This window comes from Podarcis raffonei, chromosome 10 (assembly GCF_027172205.1).
Source record: "Podarcis raffonei isolate rPodRaf1 chromosome 10, rPodRaf1.pri, whole genome shotgun sequence".
Taxonomy (NCBI): domain Eukaryota; kingdom Metazoa; phylum Chordata; class Lepidosauria; order Squamata; family Lacertidae; genus Podarcis; species Podarcis raffonei.
Window position 1 is genome coordinate 5,277,054 of NC_070611.1, and position 13,397 is coordinate 5,290,450.

Below are 13,397 nucleotides of genomic sequence, written 5' to 3' on the forward strand. Positions count from 1 at the left end.
AAAATTGTTGAAACCTGGAAAAAGCTTTCTTTTGTCACACTGGGGTTCCCCAGAATCAAGATGCACATCAGGATTAATATGAACTTCATCCTCAAATTCTAATTCAGGATCCAGGGATCCCAAAGATATCAGGCATCATTTAAGGGTTACATAAGAGAAACTAATTTGTCAGACAAATTTACCCTCTTACCTGTCACTTAAGGCTGGAGAGGAGGACAGAAACTATCACCTACTGTATACCAACAATTACTCAATTGTAGGAGGTCTGAGGTGCACAAACTAAACTGGAGGCTTTTCCCTGCAGTGCCCCTAGTGGCACAACTGCACATTTCTCCTGTTTGAGAACTGCATTGAGAAAGTAGTTTTTTTCTTTCCCCCCAGAAGACACAGACCAAACTTTATGAAATATTCAATAGTACTTAACATAGAAAAACCACAGTAATTTTTTTCTATTTTTATTGAGCAAGAGAAATCTTAAAATACATACAATACCAACAAACATTCACTTAATTGTAGATTATAAAGAATATAGATAGAAAAAAGGACAGAAGGAAAAGAAAGAAAAAGAAATGAGTGTGGATAGAAAAAACAGTTTTAAAATACATATTAAGAAGTAAATTACAACCATCAAATATAGTAAACACTGTGCGAATCTGCAAAGAAAAGAAACTTCCGACTAAACCCGTTGTGCTGATTTACAATTAAACTATTTACACAGTTATGTAAAGTTGTTTTTCTTTAACGTAGTTTAACTTTTTCTAACAGATACTTTGTATTGCATAGCTCATTCAATATCTGCCAGGAAGCTTTTATTGTCGCAGTACCCTTTGAGATACTCCTTAATTATTTATTCCTTATTTACTTGTGTTGAGTTTCCTCTCACTATCCCCATTCTCCTTGCTAATTGTAAGTACTCTATCAGTTTGCCTCGATCTTTTAATTGTTTCCAGAGATAAGTCATCAAAAACCATCACTTACTTGCCATTATACAACAGTTTTATCAAGTCTATCCAAGTCTTTCATTGCCTTGAATACCTGCTCTCTCTGTGTATCTCCCAAAGCACATTACCACATCTCTCGGCCAAGTTGACTCATTTCTCAGCTTCCCAACCCTATGTATGCGGTCAAGCGCGTCTTTCAAAATTCCCAATTCCGGCAACAAATTGGCCATCCACGCAATTACTTTCTCCATATCTTCTGACTCTGGAAAAAAAAATTAGAGGTAAATTCGACCTTCTGGCTCTATTTTCTAAGTCCATTAATTTATCATTAACATACTTATTGTGTACCTTCAGTTTCCTGGTCTGCTTCTGCAAAGCCTTAATTTTTTCTTTGTTGGCCTGTTCCATTTCCCATGCAGCATTAACATTCTCTGCCATAAGTTCCACTGTTTTGGCCAACTTAGAGAGTTTGTCTTCTACTACAATATCTGGCACATTAAGCTTCTGTTAGATGCTGTGCTTTCTACCACAGGGCTGCATCCACATCCTGACAGCAAGCAAACAACCTATCAGTAACTCTTTTTCACTGCCATAGGGATTGTTTAACTGGTTATACTTTTCTACTGTTTTTTTCTTGTCTGAAGCACTAAAAAGCAGTTATGAGGAATACTAGCTCCATTTGTATGTCTTAGAATAGGGATGTTTTTAGACTCCAAATCTCATGTTCAGTAGCCGATGGTGATGGGATTGGGAGTCTAGTAACATCTGGAGGGCTACAGGTTCATCACTGACATAAACCACACTTACTGTGTGCAAGCGAATTGTGCCTGTTTCACTACTCGTGGCTCACAGGACTGTACTTAGTAAACTAAGAATAAACCTTGGCTACAGAAAATGTCCTTATTTTCAGCCGAGGAATGTTGGAGAGTATGAGTGTCCCTGGCAAAGAAAAGGATAAAGAAAGGGGGGGGAAACAGAGCAACTTTGTGCAATTTTGAGCTAAAGGCAGAAAAGTTGCAGCTAATTGGCCTGACGATCTTTGGTGCAATGATTTTGGTGGATTTGCTCTGAGGATGTCCCTTAGTTAATGCACGCTACCCTCAGTTCATATCCAAGGCCTGTAGAAATTGCTGCCTCAGGCAGAGTGCAGGCCTGCCAGCCCTAAATGGTGCCCCCCCCCCGCCCCACGAGACCTTCTCACACCCTCTGCTTTCCTTGCCTGCCTGGGCACGGTTGTTTCAAAGCAGGAGCGCCTGCAGGCATTCCCCGTTTCCGACCCTCACCTCCAAGTAGAATGCCATGCCAATGGCTCTCTTCTTTGAGTTGGGATGGCGCATGTTATCTCTGGCCAGTCTGGCAATGCTCTTGTAGTGTTCAACGGAGGATGTGAATAAGGTCCTGAAACATCAGAGTAAGAGACAAAGGATGCACAAGCCTGAAGCTGGCAGGAAGAACTGCTAAGTGTTCCTGCACAACCACCACCACCACCACCAGGGTTACTTGCACCCCGCCCACCTGATTGTGTTGCCCCCATCACTACCCTCTACTTCTCTCCGATTTCACCCAAGTCGTATCCCAAGTCATATCTAGCTCTCTCTGTCAAGGAAGGGATGCTTGAGAGTGCAGGGCAGTATCTTGCAAATCAATCTCCAAAGCCAGCAGAGTTTGCTGAATATGATTTGCAGTGCTCCTGCAGAACTCGGAGCTGGCAGGAAACAACCCAGATATAAATTGTGGAAAGCAAGAGTGCTTCATTTGCCTTTCTTTCTTTTTAGCCAACCCCAGAATCCAGATTTGCTCTTGCGGATTTCATTCCACGCTCCCTGTAGACATTATCTGCTCTGCCCTGTTCTTATGAAACAATGATGAATGCAAATGGATTTAGAGAAGAGTGGTAAATTGTGGAGTTCGCTCCCCACATAGGTGTGTTGCATGCTTCCCTCCCCCCCACGAGACCTTCTTACACCCTCTGCTTTCCTTGCCTGCCTGGGCACAGTTGTTTCAAAGCAGGAGCGCCTGCAGGCGTTCCCCATTTCCGACCCTCACCTCCAAGTAGAATGCCATGCCTATGGCTCTTTTCTTCGAGTTGGGATGACGCATATATTCCCGTGTCAGTCTGGCAATGCTCTTGTATTGCCCCAGGGATGATGTGAACAAGGTCCTGAAACATCCCTATGGCTCTTTTCTTAGTGTTCGGATGGCGCATGTTATCTCTGGCCAGTCTGGCAATGTTCTTGTACTGTTCTGTCGAGGATGTGAACAAGGTCCTGAAACATCAGAGTAAGAGACAGGATGCACAAGCCTGAAGCTGGCAGGAAGAACCGCTAAGTGTTCCGCTGAAGGTGCACCTCTTTGCCCCAGCCTGTGACGCCCGAGATACGTATTTTCAGGACAGGAGAACGGCATTCAGCAGAGGTCATCATCAGATCAAGATCTCCCAACCCTCTGCAGGATGCAGCTCAGGACCCTGGTCCATCTCACTTAGTGTTGTCTGCACTGACTAGCAGTGGCTGTCCAGGGTTTCAGGTGAGGGACACCCCGACATGGAGATGCTGGGGCCCTTCTGCATACAAGGCAGGTGCTCTGCCACTGAGCCTCACAGCGATGGACCGCTAAGATGCTGCTAGGCCAGTTATTAAGATGTACCCCCCCTCCCAGCAAGAAGCCCCCACCCCCATCCAGCTCCCATTCAAGAACAATCCAGGAGAGAAAAACTGAATGGTTTTGTACCACTACCGGAGTTTGTGACGTGCTGCACCGCCTGTAATTGGGGTCTTTATCCTGAAGCCTTTGGAGGGTGGGTTTCATCAGCTTGCTGCCGGAGTAAGGATCGGTGGCTAAGGCCTTCCATATCGCTGTGGCTCTTCTGCAATTTTTCAAAGAGAATTTTTCTTTTTTTCCTTAAAAAAGGTCAGGCCTTTTTAAAAAACTTTATGCATTCAGCTCTCCCCATTTCCACATCACGAAAACTTTGCACATTGGCATATATACCTTTTGCAAAGCAATCTCCCCTAATTTTATGTCTTTCTATATGGCATTTCCCCTTAACACACTCATCTCTTAGAGGCCCTTACTCATCGCACTCTGCTGAGCACTCCAGCAAGCTGTCCACCACCGGGCTCAGACGCTTTGTGGCGAGGCTGACAATTGCTGAAAGTGTCTCTTTGGTGCTGAGTCTGAGATCCTATGGAGATGGTGGTAAACCTCCTTGACAATCATGGGCAGCTGGAAGATAAAAGAAGACCAGGATGAGAAAGTGTGATGGACCTGAAAGAAAGCAAGGGGTTTTGGAGAAATGATATATGACGAGATAAAAAGGATATTCAAAGTGATTATACACCCTCCCCAAAGAAAAACAAACAAAACAAAACTGAAGCTTTTGGGGTTATAGGGTCAGAAGTTCCAAAAAAGATGGTTAAGTTATTTGAAGAAGTTCCCAGCAGAAAAGAATGGATAAGCAAAGAATAGATCTGCAAAGCTGGCAGCTAAAATAACAGAACTTAACTGTTTTATGTTTAATGGAAGCCTTTTTTAGGACTATTTGAAGAAATATGACAATATCACAAATTCACGAGCAGGATTTGAACTATGAGCAATGGAAATAATTAGAGACTGTTGTATTTTTGCTATGATATAAAAGAGTGAATTTAGGGTGTAGCAATGCAATAGAATAAAAAAACACCATGGAAAACGGGATGGAAAGTAGGTGTCAGGGTGCCTTCAGAACACTCTTGAGTTCCCCTGGCACACGATACCCCAGTGAGGCTGAACTGAACGGGCAGCAGCAGGAAGAGATAGCAAACCCTGCTACCGAAGATGAAAGAGAGGCAGGAACAAGCAGGTTTTTTGGGGATTTACAGCCCACGGAGGGGGAGGGAACCCAAAGAAAAGAGACGCAGGAAAGTGAACAGGCAAGTTCACAGACCGTGCAAGGGTTAAGTTCCGAGTCAGAGGAGGGGCAAAGACCTGAGTCGCCTCACGCAAGGCGTATCGGGAGATTACATGAATGTAGGCGGAAGGTCGAAAAAATTCCCCGCTTTAGCTGTTGGAAAAGACGCTGTAAATCAGTGAGACCAACTGACGAGAACGATACAGATTGAAATGCCCAGTTGTGGAAATAGCAAGAAATAAAGCTATAAAAACGACAGACCTTGCCGCTACTGTTTGTGTGTGAAGAGAGCAACTATGCGACCCTGATGGGGGGGGGGAGAGGGAAATTTATTACGTATTGGGATTTTATGTGAAATTGTGGAAAATTTTATAAAATATGTATTGTTTAAAAATACTGGGATGAGAAAGAAATGACTATTTGTTTGAAAATGTGTATTTAGATTTTCAACATAGCTTACAAAAAGGAACCACAAAAGAAATATAAAACAGATCAAAGAGCCGGCTTGGCTCATCTCTCCTGTTAAAAAACTGCACCCTAGGAATAGCAGTGGTCCATTGACCTCACTGTTGTCCACATTGTGTTTCTGAGTACTGAGCATTATTTTTAAATACTTTACCATCAACTTTTTCTGAGCGCAAGGATTTTCTAAAAAGACACCGGGTCTCTGCATATGGATTTTATAAGTGTCAGAATGCTGTGCTCACATGTGATGTGAATTGGAGTCCGTTATATACATCTACATCAGACTATAGATACCGTTCAGAAGTCACCAATTAATTGAGCTAATCTAAATTCGTTGTTTTGGAACAAGGGTCAAATCATGGTTTCATGATTTATTGCTATTTATTGCTAATGTAGCCAGGGAAAAGGATGTAATACATTCTGATTCTTCCCTCCACACAGCAAAGTATGAATAAGCCATTGCATGACTCAATGGTGCTCTTTCTGTTGCTATGTTAATGTAGAATTTGCATTAAGCTGCCATTGTACATAAACAAGAAACTAATCACTCATTGATCATTGTATAATATTGATTCACTAATGATTTAAGATTATTAGCAAGGAAGCTATTGTGATTGGGATATTCTGGTAGATGTCACTAAATTTGAGCTCCATTGCATCGCATCAATATATTTTCCCAAATCTTGTACAACTAGAATCTGAGGAAAAAGAAATAGGTTCCTCATCATCCTGTGTTCCCGTCTGCTGCTTCTGTAGAGACCTAAAGTCTATCCACTGTACATAGCCCTGTTTGCAGTAGTAACCTGTTCATGAACAACCTTCAGGCTATAATACCCAGCATAAAATATGTTTGTTTTTGAGGGGGGAAACATGCTCATCAGAGTGTATTCAAAGAAAGAATAAAATTATATTCACAGATTCTGTTGAATTTTTTTTTATCAGGCATTGTTATAAACACAGCTTGTGGCAGAATGTAGGTAGCTGAGAATAATTCACTGGAACCATTAAATCTTATTAGCAGAATTGTTTGCAGACACCAGGACTGGTGTCTGTCTACAGCAGCTGTCCAGGATTTTGTTTGCTCAGATTTCATTCTTAAACAGATTTGATAACAGTGCATTTGTCAATGTGAATGTGTGTGTGTGAAGTAAAATTATTAATACACTAAATATACATATATACATGGATGTAGCCAGGATTGTGGGGGGGGGGGGAGGACACCCACCTGTCATAATCCTCTGTCTAGCAGATTTGGAATGAAATGTCTCAACAACAGTTGTTTTAAATTACTTTCATTTGACCCCCAAATGCTTAGAAAAATCTGTCAAAATCTTAAATAATTTCTACTTGTAGTTAAATATTTTTATTTATTTACTTGATTTGGGGCAGCTGTTCTCCCCTGGCTATGCCCACGAGTTTCCAAGAAGCTGAACAATATATTATATGTGGTGGAATTGTAAAAAGATCAAAAGCTTTTGGGAAATTATTTATAATGAACTTTATAAAATGTTTAATTTTTACTAAAAAAAGGAAGCCTTCCTCTTGGGCACGATGGCAGCAGACATTCCAAAGGAAGGAAGGAGTATACAGTGGTACCTCAGGTTAAGTACTTAATTCGTTCCGGAGGTCCGTTTTTAACCTGAAACTGTACTTAACCTGAAGCACCACTTTAGCTAATGGGGCCTCCTGCTGCCGCTGTGCCGCCAGAGCACGATTTCTGTTCTCATCCTGAAGCAAATTTCTTAACCCGGGGTACTATTTCTGGATTAGCGGAGTCTGTAACCTGAAGCGTATGTAACTCGAGGTACCACTGTACTCCTATACGCAACAAATGCCGCGAGAATGTTGGTAGCTAAAGGATGAAAGGGAGATAAAAGACCGCCTAAAGAGGAATGGCAGGTGAAATTATTTGAATATGTGGAATTGGCAAAGATGACAGCGAAAATTAAGAATCAATAAAACCAAAAGTGTAATGAGTGGGATTTTTACAGAATATATTTGAAAGAATGTTACTCCCATATGGAATCTTTAGCATGCTTCGATTAACTATTGCAATATAATACCTTATGTTAGAAATATATAATTAAAATATAGTTCATGTTAAGTCAAACATATAATAGGCAGTTACTAAGGAAACAGAGGACCCTTGTTTGAGGTTGACGGAAGTCAAAACATAAAGAAGAAAGTTATTTGGACTTAAGAGAAGTAAGAAACAAGATTTAGGCTCCATTTTTAAATATGGAGGCCTGGCTGGAAGAAACATGGACCTTATTGGGACAGAGCTACTTCGAGATTCGGGGTTTAATATAAAGGACTATTAAAAAAAAACCGGCAGAGAGGAATTGAGAGAGAATTGAGAGCCTCGGACGTGAGGTCGCCAGGCTGACTGCAGATGGACTGATGGACTTTTGTTGGGGTTCGAAACGGGGAAAGGGGGTGGTGGGGCTTTGGGAATCCAAAGGGTGTATAACCATATTCTGTTTTAATTAATTTGGTTTTGCCACTAACATAAAAATGGGGATTTTGGGGAAGGGAATTGGGGCCGACCTTAGAAAAAGATTTTTAAGAATAAGTATTGACGTATAAAGATTGAGGCTTTTAAGTTAAAATTGGTTAATTAAATTGATGGGGCGAATCTAGAAAAAGTTTTTTAAGAATAAGTATTGATGTATAAAGATTGAGGTTTATAAGTTAAAATTGGTTAATTAAAATGAATTAGAGAAAATAAGGTAAAGTGTGGGGACAAGAATTTGCTGAGCTAAAAACTGGAACTGGAATACAAGAAGGGGAGGTGTGGGGAAGTCAAGGAAATTGGTTATTGAAAGCAAGAAATGTAAACTATGAGTTTTTAATTGTTCTTTTTTTTTCTTTTTTCTTTTTTTCTTTATTTTTTGAAAATTCCAATAAATATCTTTTTTTTTAAAAAAGAAGAAAGTTATTTTTATGTAACAATCTCTTTGTACTGGATGTTACGTTTGTTTGTTTGTTTGTTTGTTTGTGTGTCTGTTGTTTGGAAGCTTTATATAAAACTAATAAAGAGTAATTTTAAAAAGAAGAGTTTCCCAGAAGCTGATGGGACATTGTCATCATTCCTAGCCACTTATTAGGAAGCTTGGCTTAGTTGAGTTTCACTCATAACAGCAATCATGGACTATTGTGTACGGCCACCTGAGGCTTTGGATTCTTCCTACTTTTCAAACATCTTGATTTCTGAGTTGCACACATCACAGTAAAGCATCTCCAGGTGCCTCTGAGCTGGTTCACATACACTCTTCCACACTCCTTTTTGAACACATGATGTGCCAGTGGAAAGGTTGGCATGTGTAGCGAAGCTGGCACTGATTGCCGCCTTGGGAGAGCTCAAGTAGGAAACAGTCACAGATTCTGATCCCATCTTTCCGTAGTTATGGAAACGAAACCCATACTCACCCTCTGTTTTATTTTTACCATGGCCTAAATTAAGGTCAGGATTGACTCCATGCTCCATGTTTTCCACAGGAAGAATAGACATTTTACCTCAAATCGCACATGTGCCTATTTCAGTTTTTATTTGTACATGCTTTCTGATGGGGACCTCACCAGGACGTCATCTTAGTGGTGCACCCTCATTCCCTGAGTTATCAGTTGTGCCACTAGTGCTACCTGGACTTTACTGAAAACTCTTGGTGCTGAAGTGAGGCCCAAAGGCAAGACTCTGAATTGCAGGTGGAGGGGTCCTGAAGCAGGAACTAAGTTTCCACCTGTCTTCCTTTCAAATGGGGATGTGGAGGTATGCTTCTGACAGATCTACAGATGCTATCCAAATCCCCTTTTCTGTGGCTTTTGAGATTAATTTCAGCATTTCCATCTTGAAACACTTGTCCTGTTTATGCTTGTTGATACACTTGAGGTCCACGATTGCTCTTGTGTCTCCGTTTTTCTTTGGCACCAGGAAGAATATTCCCTGTGGGGAACATGTTCAGTTGCCTTTATGCTTCTTAATGGGTTGATTGCTTTTATTTAGACGTGTTTGTCCGCCTTTCTGGATCATGGGGTACCCACAAACTCCCCCCTGGGTCTTCCTGAAAACTCTAGCTGCAAGAGGGCGTATGTTGTATCCATTGGTCTGTCATTGCCTTTGCCCTTTCCTGGCAGAAGTGCAACAGCCTGCCCCCTCTTGGTATTATCTTGGCATCACTGGGGGTTGTCTGCTTTTTAGGCGCCTTTGTTGAACCTTGAGGAGGACACATTGCTTCCGTTGGTGTTGTGGGGTTTGTGATAGCAGGAGATTCTCTGCTCTAGCCCATCGATGACGGAAGGAATTGGATGAGCTGCAGTTGGAGGAGTATCAAGAGGAATGAAATGAGTGTAGACTGTGCTTCCTCTTCTTGTCGTCTTTCTTGGCTGTGTGTAGAGCCGTTTGTTTACCCCTGGTATCTACCAGCACTTTTTCCATGGGCTCCCCAAATAACTTGTTCCTGTTGAAGACTGAGTTTGCCAGCCTCCTTTGGGAACCTGGGTCTACACCCCAGTTTTGCAGCCAGAGATTGCTTGTGGTGATTGTTTCAGCAGCCCTGGCCAACTTTTGCATGGCATCCCGGGACGCATTTGCCTGGAAGGTGGAGGCAACACGATGACCACGTACATACACAATAGACAATCTTTTATAGAATTCTTTCAAACCATAACAAGTCCAAAATGAATTCTTTAGTCTCAGTCTCTGAAAATTTTTAAATGAAGCGAAGCACCAGACTTTGTACAATGAGAAACAAGCTGTGAAGCTTTTTGTATTCAGCAAATATGTCCAACACTGAACAGTGATTCCGGATATAAACTACTGTTTCGTAGAATTCTTGGTCAGCGTGGTGGGAGGATATAGAATTGCTTCATAAACGGAAAATAAAATTTTACAGAACCTGTATGCACATATCAGTTTACAAAAATTATAAACTATGATACAAACAGTACTGAAAAACAGTACATACCCCATCTTATTTTGAATGAATGTATGTAAATGAAAATATCAAATGCTGTGGAACAGTGCTGATGTAATACTGTAGTCTCTGCTACTAACAATATTTTTTGAAACACATAAAGCCAACTCCAGGTGGTACTAATAACAAGGAGGTTGAGTTTAAAGGTACAGTACAAAGTAACAGACAAATTGCAATTAATCAAATGAAACAATTAAGGTCTAACTCAGAGCTGAGACCCCCTGGATAAATGGTTTTAAACATGAAAATAAACTGTGTTTCTTGCTGCCGTAACTGTCGCTCATAATCTTTTCTGATGCTAATTGACTTCTGATTCACCCATAAAACTAAATAATAGAGCCGTATCTGACGTTCTCTTTGCAACACAGTGGTTTGTTCGGTTACCTACTGTAAGGTGGAGGCGACTGATATTTTCTTCAATTGGCCCTTTACAGTGGTACCTCGGGTTAAGTACTTAATTCGTTCCGGAGGTCTGTTCTTAACCTGAAACTGTTCTTAACCTGAAGCACCACTTTAGCTAATGGGGCCTCCTGCTGCTGCCATGCAATTTCTGTTCTCATCCTGAAGCAAAGTTCTTAACCTGAGGTACTATTTCTGGGTTTGCGGAGTCTGTAACCTGAAGTGTATGTAACCTGAAGTGTATGTAACCTGAGGTACCACTGTATTTGTTCATATTATGAATTTGCTCTATTCATAATATGGAAACTGGCCATCACCAAAATTGCTTCTGAGGCCCTATAGGCATGTGCTGTTGTGGAGAAGGTGACTAAAAATCAGTCCTCCTGTCAGGGAAATATCTTCTCACTCACCCAGTCAAAGATATTACACCTTCTCCTTCTTTAGCAGGGTTTGTCTTTTCATCCAGTGAGGTAAACAGCTCGTGTATATATATGAAACAAAGCTTTAATAGTAGAAAAATGTAACATACTAACTGAAATGAAAGATACTGAGGCAAGGAAGAGCCTTTTCTAACTGACAACCTGAAGGGAGGGGCCGATTCTAGAGTCCAGCATAAAGCTCTGCCCACTAGAGGCCAAGTATTCTATTAATCATATTGGGCTCCAGTGCTTTTCCTACAATCCCCTTCTCACTGTACCTAATTTGAATTCATCACATCTAATTTAGCACATAAACTCTCAAAACTTTCTTTCAACAAAGGCTTTGTTAAAATATCATTTTCGTTGTTGGACAGTACTGTATTTCAATAAACCCCTTCTGGCTCAAATCTCTTATCACATGGCATTTTATGGCTATGTGTATGTGTATTTGTCTTCTCTGTTTGCTCCAATTTAAGACAATGATCATCTTCCATAAGCTTTATGGGCTTAGAATCTGGCATTCCCAGATCCTCTAAAATCTTGTCAAGTCATTGTGGTTCTTTGCATGTTTCTGCAGCAAAAACATACTCTGCTTCTGCTGAAGAGTGAGCTACTGAATTTTGTTTATGACTAGCCCAACTTACAGCTCCATTCCCATATAAAAACACAAACCTATTGGTGGACTTACAATCTGTTCTGTACCCAGCGCAGACTGCATCTGAATATCCCACTAATTTGTGATCTTGTAAGTTCACATTCTTGGTATTACCCTGTGCCCTCCATTTTTATTGTATGGTAACTTTACAAATTTAAAGCACACACATTTACAAAATGCCCCCAAGAGCCCATGAGGATTGCCTTTTGAATATTCAAGCACAGGATTCCATTGTAACATGTCAAGACATCTCTGTATTGCAAGTCAATTGTTTCAAATATGGAGTTCTTTCTTTAAAGCACTTTTTATTGAGATTTGTAAAACAAAAGCAAAAAAAAATCTGGTTTTTACCATTCCAATTCTGGTGCCAATGTTTTGCAGTTATTCTGCAGCGTCTTGTGGCGCAATCTCCGTGTTTGGCAATCATTATGCCAAATATATAACGTTTGTACAACTTGATGTCATGGTGATATGGGTTGGTATTAGGATCCAAGATCCATTGCTTTTTGAATTGATACATGAATAGATATTAACCATACTAGGGGTGAATGGAGAGCCCATTGAGACACTTCTAATTTGATAATAAAATCATGTTCAAATCTGAAATAATTATTTTCAAAAATTAGGTCCCTAATTTCCATTAGAAAGAAAGTAAGGGGTCAAGAGTATCAGAATGATCCTGTCAGGCTTCAGGGAATCTGATCTACCTCCCTCATGGCAGGCTGCCAGTAATGGAAAAAACAAGAAGCTCTTCCCAAACTATTTTATTCAACATTCACAGAGAGAGACTTAGGATGCAGTCTCTCAGATAATGGTGGTTGCTCTGAGTAAAGTCCCACATCCTTTGTCTCTCCTATTATACATCATCCCTGTGTCAGCTGATCTGTGCTTTCTGCCTCTGAGCTTTCTGTTCTACTCTCAGTGCCCGCCAGGTCCTGGGAGAGGGGGGATCTGGAAGGCTTTCTAAAGACACTGAGTCTGTCAGCTGTTTCTCCCCTGGTTGTTATTCTTCCTCCTGCTCATTTCCCAATATTTCCCAGCTTCTCCCCTCTGCAGCCTCTGAACTATGACCTTCTGCAAACCACTGTTGTAAATCTATACTGTCTCCCTCTTCTCTGGGAAGTGCGGGGGGGGGGGCAGTGGTCCCCGCCATTCCTCCTCAGACCAGTCCCTGACAGATCCTGGCCACATCTAGGAGAATGGACATATACAAGGAGTATACATCCATGGGGAACAAAATGTCCGATTCAGTTTGTATGAAATGAGTAGTATCCTTGATAATAGGTGTCTGTTTTTGTAACGTGTGGCTGGCTCAGGCAGGCAGCATGTGGCGGGGTAAGGTGAGGGGGGTGAGAAGCCATTGGCTCCAAGGCCCACAAAGGCGGTGGATCTTTGGGTTTGCAGTGTGCAAAGCTGAGCCAGAGCCCAGCAAGGGTTGAGAGCAGCAGAGAGGACCAAGTGGGAGGATGCCAAGCGCCGGAGGGCTCCTGACAAGTGGTCTCGGCCTGGAGGAGAGGAAGGCAGGCTGGAAGGGCAGCGGCTGCTACTCTGGTAAGCTGCCTGCTTCCTTGCCAGCCCTGGGGAGCTTTGGCATTCTAAACTAACTGCAGCTTCAGATCAAGCTCAAGGGAAGCCCCACGTAGAGTGCACTGCAAC

General features: G+C 41.5%; 1 long non-coding RNA gene across 1 annotated transcript; it reads right to left on the reverse strand.

Annotated features, from left to right (window-relative positions):
• Positions 1 to 457: 457 nt before the first annotated feature.
• LOC128422340 (uncharacterized) lies at positions 458 to 11,235 on the reverse strand. Its single transcript, XR_008332484.1, has 4 exons — positions 11,078 to 11,235; positions 4,016 to 4,166; positions 2,225 to 3,807; positions 458 to 1,203 (listed from the first exon to the last, which is right to left on the reverse strand). It is a non-coding gene; the product is annotated as an uncharacterized LOC128422340 (long non-coding RNA).
• Between the last annotated feature and the right edge of the window lie 2,162 nt (positions 11,236 to 13,397).